Source organism: Molossus molossus, unplaced genomic scaffold (assembly GCF_014108415.1).
Source record: "Molossus molossus isolate mMolMol1 unplaced genomic scaffold, mMolMol1.p scaffold_m16_p_4, whole genome shotgun sequence".
Lineage (NCBI taxonomy): Eukaryota > Metazoa > Chordata > Mammalia > Chiroptera > Molossidae > Molossus > Molossus molossus.
Window position 1 is genome coordinate 68,507,777 of NW_023425377.1, and position 8,154 is coordinate 68,515,930.

The 8,154-nt window shown below is 50.6% G+C and overlaps 1 pseudogene; it reads right to left on the reverse strand.

The window, feature by feature from the left end:
- Positions 1–6,438: 6,438 nt before the first annotated feature.
- Positions 6,439–7,671, reverse strand: LOC118643827 (annotated as a pseudogene).
- Between the last annotated feature and the right edge of the window lie 483 nt (positions 7,672–8,154).

Genomic DNA, 8,154 nt, shown 5'->3' on the forward strand with positions numbered 1-8,154 from the left:
TGTGGCTGCGGCCGAGTGAACAGCAGGGTGGAGTGGAGGCCCTTATAGCCTCCCCAGGGTGTGCCGCCCTGCTTGGGTGAGTCTTGGAAGAGGCCCAAGCCCAGGCTGGCAGGGCTAGCCACCACTCGCTCGCTCAGGAGAACTTGGCCAGCTCACCAGCCACCCGCAGCCCGTACCTTATTTGGTCCTAGGATTTTCTCAAAGGAAAAAAAAAAAAGGCCTGACCTGTTTCCATTTTTAACCTGGTGACACAGGTCCCATATGAGCCTGGGGGCACAGTGTTGGCCCAGGAGGATCCCCTGTGGCCTGCTGGTTGGCCTCAATTTCCCCATCTGTGGTTGGGAGGGCTGAAGAGAACCTGTGGGTTGGTGTGGAGGGGACTAGGGAGGCGCCTGTCTTCCCTTCTCCTCCCCTCTAGGACTCTCCAGGCACTGGAGTCAGGCCCCTATCCCACATTCTGCTACCGCTCCTGGGGTCCTCCCCGGGCCACTCCCACCTCTTTCTGGAGGGTCTTTGTCTCATCATCTCCTCCCTCTGTCTCTGTTTTGGTGACTATCTCTGTTTCTCTTTATTTCTCTGTCTCTCTCTCTCTCTCTCTTTTTGTTGCTGTGTCTTTCTCCATGTCTCTGTGTCGATCTCCATTTCTCTCCCTCTGTCTCTCTCTCTGTCTTTCTGTCTCCTTTATGTCTCCCTCTCTCTCTGTCATCTTCCCTGCACCCATGGATCTGGCTCACCAGATCTCTGGCTGAGATTGACCTGGATTGTCTTTTTCTCAGAAACTCTGAGGCCAAGGCGGTCCCAGACCAGACCCCGATGCCTGCCCTCCCTCCCCAGCTCAGAATCCGGCTGTGGCTCTCCAGCTCCCACAGGAACAGGAGGCCTTTGCCCCTCAGCCTCTCACTCAAGACTCCTGTCCAATCCCACCCCAACCCCATCCCTACCTACACCCAACTCTCCCTAACTCCGAGCTCAGAGCTCCCAGGAAGGGCTGCCATTTCCTACTTCCAGGCCTTTGCCTTTGTGGTCCCCTCTGCCCATTGTACCTTCCTTCTCTCCACCATCAACTGGGGCAGGTTCCCTGCTTTAGAATGATTTGTTTGCTCATTCATTCACTTGACAAACAGAGTGCCTCTCGCAGGTTGACCCCTAGGGGCACATGCTCAGAATGTGAGAGCTATTACTCTTATTGTTATTATTTGATCATCACTTTCAGACTGAGCTGCTTTGTGGCAGGCCTGTGCCTTGGTCTTGCCTGAGGGTCCCTGAGTGTCTGGTACCCAGATAATCAGAAATTGTTAATTAAAATGAACAGTCCACTCTCACACATACTTCTTTAACTAGGGAACTTTCTATTCATCCTTCAAAACCCAGATCAGATGGCTCCTCCTCCAGGAAGCCTTTCTGAACAGAGCCCTGCACCCGCAGCCCAGCACCACGATTCTATGTGGCAGAGAGGCTTTGTGTCTCCTGCCCAAGGCCACAGAGTGGTGGGATAAAGAGAGAGGCTAGGAAGTAGTCAGCACCACTGGGGAGCTTGGGGCTCAGGCCAAGACCCAGAGTTCTCAGCTCCCCTTTGCCCCATTCTGATTCCTTCACTGCTCCTTAAGCTGTTATTTCTTCTCTTGGTCATGGTTAGAACTACCCCACTCAAAGGCACTGGGACCAAAATGGTAGCAAACAGAACATTCTGGAACCTCTTTCATGCTCTGAGGATATTGGTTTCTCTTCATGTTGGAGAACCAAGGAGGCCCAGCCCAGACCCTTCCCCAATTCTGCACCCCCCCATGTCCTGGTTGGCAGCGTGTAGAGGAAGATCATGGGATACTGTTCACTGAGTGCCCTCCATGTGCCAGGGACAGTGCTGAGCATTCGATTCACAGCGCCTCACTTCAGCCTCTCTGAACCCTGAGACAGGGGGCTGTTTGTATTTTCATTTTATAGAGGAGGAAGCTGAAGTCCAGAGTGGCCCACCCAGGGTCACCCAGCTTGTGAGTGGCTGAGCTGGAACCTGACCTAGCTTACTCTACAACAGACCTGGAGAGAGGTTCTAGCACCCCCACCCCCATTCCCTGACTGTCTCAAGCTGAGTCATCAGAGGTCAGCTCCCTCCACCCCTGCTGCCCCTGGGAGACCCCGAGACTGGCCTCACCACAGGTGGGGTGGCTAATTCCAGGTCTGACACCAGCAGCTTGAAAAGGGATCTCTCCCCCAGGAGGTGCCTGCTCACTCCATGGCCTTGTAGGGCAGACCCTTGTCCCTGCACAGGCCTCTGCTCAGGGAGCTGTTGGAGGTGGAATCTGATACCTGGAAGGGGAGACGGGACCTAGGAATGGCCTGAGAGCCCAGCTGTGCCATCCCCACTTCTGCCCCGCAGTCTTGGGACTGGAATTATGTCCTTTCTGTGTACCTGCCTTGTGGACATTCCAGGAGTTCTGGACAGGCCTGAAGGGTCATCTGGGGTTCCTGGTCCCTGGGGGCCCTGGCCCAGCTGTCCAGGCTGTGCAGCCTGGGGCACCAGGGAGGAGGAGGCTGCCATATATAGCTTGGAAGAAGTAAGCTCCCCTCCTACACCTTAACTCTCCAACTGGGGGCTTCTGAGGACCTTAGTGGGGGCAGAGCTCCCTGTTACCATCTGGCCCCCCGAGCTAGGAGACTTGGAGTCATTTACTGAACATCTACTACATGCCAGGCACTGGGTGGGTGTTGAAGACAAGAGGGTGGACATGACTCAGGCCAGTGGGGAGAGAGGCCCAATAGCTGCCCAAAATTACAGATTTCATTAGGGTAAGGCAAACTGCTGTCCGAGGTTGGGCTCCCCCAGGAGCCAACCCTGAGACAAGAATTCGGGGGCAAGTAACTTATTTGGGAGGTAGCCCAAGGAGACAAGGGTAGGTGGTAGGAGGTGAGACAGAGAAGGGAAGGCACCAGAAACTGCAGTAATGAAGTCAGTTGTTGCCACTCTGGAAAACCAGGGTGCAGTCCCGCGGAACCTCTGGAAGGCAGCAGGAAGCACCCTCTTTGGAGTTATCAGAGCTGAGGGGGTGGGAGCTAGGTTATTCATCCACCAATCCCCATCCTCATTCCTTAGGCTGCTCCCTGGTTGGGCGGCAGGAAAGGCAGGTTGCTGATTTGCCAGCACTTCTGGTCAGTCTTTGCCTGGGCCACTCTAGCGTCAGCAGCTGGAGAAAGACCGCCACCCCAAAACATGCAGGTGTTGGAAGAAGGAATCCCTGGGTAGGAGCAGGGTGGGGTGGGGTGGGGAGCAGTGGGAGAGTGTCCAATAAAAATGTTAATGGAATATCTAACATGGAGACCTAATGAGCCTTGGGTGGAAGTCAAGGGAGTCTTCCCGGAGGAGGTAGCAATTGAGGTGAGATCTGAAGGAGGACTGAGAGGGGTGATGGGGTGGTATGGGTGTTACATATTCAAAGACCACAACTAAGAGGGGCTTTGTGTTTCTTGAGTGATGTGGCACAGCAAGAGCAACGGTCAGACCTCTGAGAAGGGTATGGGGGTGCCTCCCCCTCAGTCTCTCCTGGAGTTTGAGGCAGGCAGAGAGATGGTGGGGCCAGAGTGAATTTACTGAGTGCTGGAGGAAAAGAACAAGGGTGTACTCAGTTTGCACTCTATGGAGTCTTGCTCATTGAATAAATATGATGGTGATAATCAAAATGGCATTGGCTAAGGATGACCCAGAGTATGTGCTGAGCAGGTCGCATGGGGCGAGTGCTGGTGAGGGGAAGGGGGATTCTGCTCTCCCTTCACCCAGACCCTTGTGCAGTAAGTACTTGGAGGTCCCCAGCTGGGAAGTTGCTCTCCAAGGTCACACAGCTGACACATGGCAAAGGCAGGATTTGAACCTGAGTCCATTTGATTTTCTGGAACCTGAAACCACCACCACTTCAGCCCCTCAGTCCTATTTATTAAGTCAGTGTGTGGGGAGGAGGGAGTCAAGAACCCTGGTGTCCTCTCCAAATCTCTGAGACAGATTCCAAAGGAACTGTGTGGGTTACACAGTTTGCTCACAAATGTGGAAAAACAGGCATGACCACAAGCTTTGCAGCATCATCATGATAATTAATAATAATTATAGTTAACACTGTCATGGCCCTCAATCTTTCTGCGCTGTTCGAAGTGCCTTGCATATATAATAAACTCTTATATTAATTTTTACAATAAGCCTGTGAGATTGGGGCTATTATTATTCTCATTTTACAGGAGAAACTGGGGCAGAGAGGTCAAGTAACTTGCAAAAGGTCACACAGTTATAAAGTAGCAGAACCAGGACTTGAATCCAGGCTGTCTGACTCCACAATCTACACACTGAACCACTACACTATACTCTGAACAGCCTCATATACTTGACTTTCAGATGATTGCCACTGCCCATTGGAAGTCAGTGCTACCACTATAGAGAGACAGTTCTTCCTGAGCTTCTGGTATTTTCATGTAACTCACAAGCAGGGGTGTGAACAGCTTTTTGTTCTGGTTATATTTTCAAGGATGTTTGTATAGCAAACAGTCGTGGAGGATAGAGAGTTCTTCCTGTGGAGCATAGGACAGGCTTGTTTGGTGTCCATATAATAAAGAGCAATGCCTCTCCTGAGGTAAAAGGAGAGGGGCTTGTTTGCAGTCTACTTGAAAAGACTGGGGTTTCTAAGCCTGGAGTTCCTCAGCTGTGATGCAAACCCAGTGTCCATCCAATGCCAATCTGGGATCACCTGCATTGTCCCCGTGGGACTTGGGAGGAACAAGCAAACACGAAGTTCATGCTGCCTGCTGTGCTGTGAGTAATTAAGTCCTTTGTCTCTGACCCTGGAGTGTTGCATTTTCTGCCAGCATCGGTGATACCATCACAGGTTAAATCAACAATTTGAAAGTAGAGAAACTCCCAGACTCTTTATAGTTGTTGATACCCATATACTCTCTGTGAGATGCCACCTGTCACCAAGGTGTCTTTCTTGAGATTCTACATTTAGCCTGCCTAGGTTCCACCTTGGTTGCTGCTTTTCTGACCTGGGCGGTGAAGAGTTACACTGCAACCTGAAGAACACATCATGGTCAGAGGGAAGTGTTGTGGAGACCAGACACCAGGACTCAAGCCCTACTTGGGGGTAAGGTTCAGGTTAAGCTCTTATAACAAAAAGACCCAAAATGCAAAGGCTCAAAAGTCCCATGAGTTTGCAAATTGAGCTCATTGTTACTTTAGCAAGATAATTCCTTTGAAAACCTTAGTACGCATCTGGTCTAGGTGCTTGTAGTTGGTTTCCTTGTTGGGAAAAATACCCAATGCGTGTTTCCTTACACCACCTACAGCTTTGTCATTCTCAGTTCATGGGCATCTGGAACAATAGCCTTGGGCGAGAGGCAATATTTCTATTTATACTCTTTTGGGGAACAGGAAGCTGTTAGCTCCTTCAATCTTGAGATGTTTCTGACTCCGAAAAGTGGCCAATTCATGTCTAAGATCATCTCATTCTTGCAATTTCTTGCTACAAGCATCAAGGAGCAGCCAACTCACAGTGACATTCTAGCTCTTTCCAATCAATTTTAGAAACACAGTCTCTGTAGACATATGATCTGCCTCTCAGGTTATCATAGGTGATGGTATTGCCAAATGCTGTGCTTTGGCATAACAATGGTCACCAGCTTTCCAGCCTGCAGTGTGTGCGCCCATACCACCACACCACTAAGCTGACAAAACTGATTTTTCATTGTTTAAAAAACCCTCACCCCAGGATATTTTTCCATTTATCTTCAGATAGAGTGCGAGGGAGGGAGGGAGAGAGAGAGAGAGAGAGAAAAAGATGACAGAGAGAGAGAGAGAGAGAGAGAGAGAGAGAGAGAGGAGAGAGAGAGAGATTGATTGTTGCCTCCCGCAAGACCCGACCAGGGCTGGAGACCAAAGAACCACAACTGAGGTACGTGCCCTTGACTGGAATCGAACCTGCGGCTCTGGTTCTCTGGCCAACACTCTAACCGCTGAGCCAAAGGGACCAGGGCTGATTTCTTATTTTTGTGATGGCAGCACCCACTTCTGGTTCCAATATCTGTACTATGATAAATAGCTTACTTGCTGTATTAGTTTCCTAGGGCTTCTGTAACAAACTGTCACATGTGGGTGGCTTAAATAAAGGAAATTCATTCTCTCACACTTCTGGAGACCAGAAGCCTGAAATCAAGGTGTCAGCAGGTTGGTTCCTTCTGAGGCTGATGGTTCCTACTGAGGCAGTGATTTTGTTTGTTTCCTGCTGTACCCTCACCCCTTAAAAGAGTGCCTAAAATGTAATAGATGCTCACTAAGTAGCTGTAGGAAGGATGAAGTAATGAACAAATGAGCCCAGAACAATGTGAAGGAAACATTTAAGATTGGGACTGGGCAGGGAAATTCAGGACAGATAGGCACTCTGTGTCGACACTCGGATGGACACTCGGTCACTAAATAAAAACGGGCTTCCTGCTGATGAGGGTCGCCACGGCGCCCTTTGTGTCACTGTTGTGAAAGCTGTAGATTAAGCGGTCCAGCATGGAAGTGACCACAGTGTGCACCACCGCATCGCAGTGTCCTTCTGGGCCAGGTAGAAGGACATGCAGCTGAAATAAACTCCAATGAGTGTCCCATAGAACAGCTTCACCACAGAGGGATGAGAGCCACAGGTGGGGAAAGCCTTCTGCTTGCTGCTCATGGATAGTATCCTCAGGATGGCAGCAAAGATGCACGTGTAGGGGACCAATGTGTTCACCAAAGGGATGATGATGGGCAGGGCGCCCACGGTGTGTACCACTGCATTGTTGAGGAAGGTATCAGAGCAGGCCAGCTTCAGCAGAGGGCTTACATCACAGAAGAAGTGGGGGAATTGGTTGACGGTGCAGAATGAGAGGTGGGTTTGTAATACCGTGTGGGTCAGGGCATTTCCAAAGGCTATGATCCAGGATGCCACCACCAGGAGGCCACAGAGCTGAGGTCTTACAGATATGGCATAGTGCAGAGGGTGAGAGATGGCTGCATAACGGTTGTAGGCCATGGCAGTCAGCAGAAAACTGTCAATGCCAGAACCAGACGATGAATATTTGGGTCAGGTAGCCAAGGTAAGGATCCCTTTGTGTCCTGACACATGGTTGACCACCATATTGGGGATGATGGCAGAAGTGAAGCAAATATCCACAAAAGCCAGGTTGGCCAGGAAGAAGGACATGGGTGCATAGAACTGGGTGTCAGTGGTGGTGGCCAGGATAATGAGTAGGTTTCCTAGCCCCATAACAAAGTACATACTCAGGAACAGAAGAAACAGCAGCTGCTGTTGCTTGGGGTCTTCTGAGAGGCGCAGGTACACTGAGCATTTCTCACGTCCACCACTTGTATCTCTGTACCCCAGGGATTTATCTGGCCAGTAGAAGGGCCTCAGAGACCCAGGTGAGGTTCACCCTTTCACTGCCATCCTGGATCAATCAGAGAGGAAATGGGGGAGCTGTCCGTGGTCCTGGCCAAGGCCAGTCTCTCGGTTGCGCCCTGGACCTCATCCCCCGTCATTAGTTCAGACATTCATCAATTCTTCCCACTTTCTCCCGCAGTAGGATCCCCCCAGCCATTCGCTGCATTATTTCCACCAGTGAACCCACTGCTTATTGCTCACAGCTCACCTGCAGAATGTCACCTGCAGCTTGGCACATGGCTCCCAGGTACACTGACCATTTCTCACGTCCACCACCTGTATCTCTATACCCCAGGGATTTATCTGGCCACAAGAATAGCCTCAGCTCTCACAAGGGTAACAAGAAAGTGCTGGGAGTTGACACTCTCAGGAGTGACCTTTGGACAGTGAAGAACAGGGCTTATTGGGTGAATCTCCTGGCTTCATCAGTCCTGAGTGAGGTAGTTCTGGGGTGTGTGCTACAATCTCTCAGAGACCCCTAGAAGGATCACCCCTTCATTGACCAGAGAATGAAGCTGCACATTCACACCTTTCTTTCCCAAATGTTCACTGGATCTCCTAGGATTATCTTCTAAAACTATTTGCATTCAAGTCCTTGACTCAGAACCTGCTTTGGGGAGAACCCAAACTAAGACAGGACTCCAAAATTTTTTCCATCTGTGAAAGAATCCTGCCTGGCTGGTGTGGCTCAGTGGTTGAGCATTGACCCATGCACCAAGAG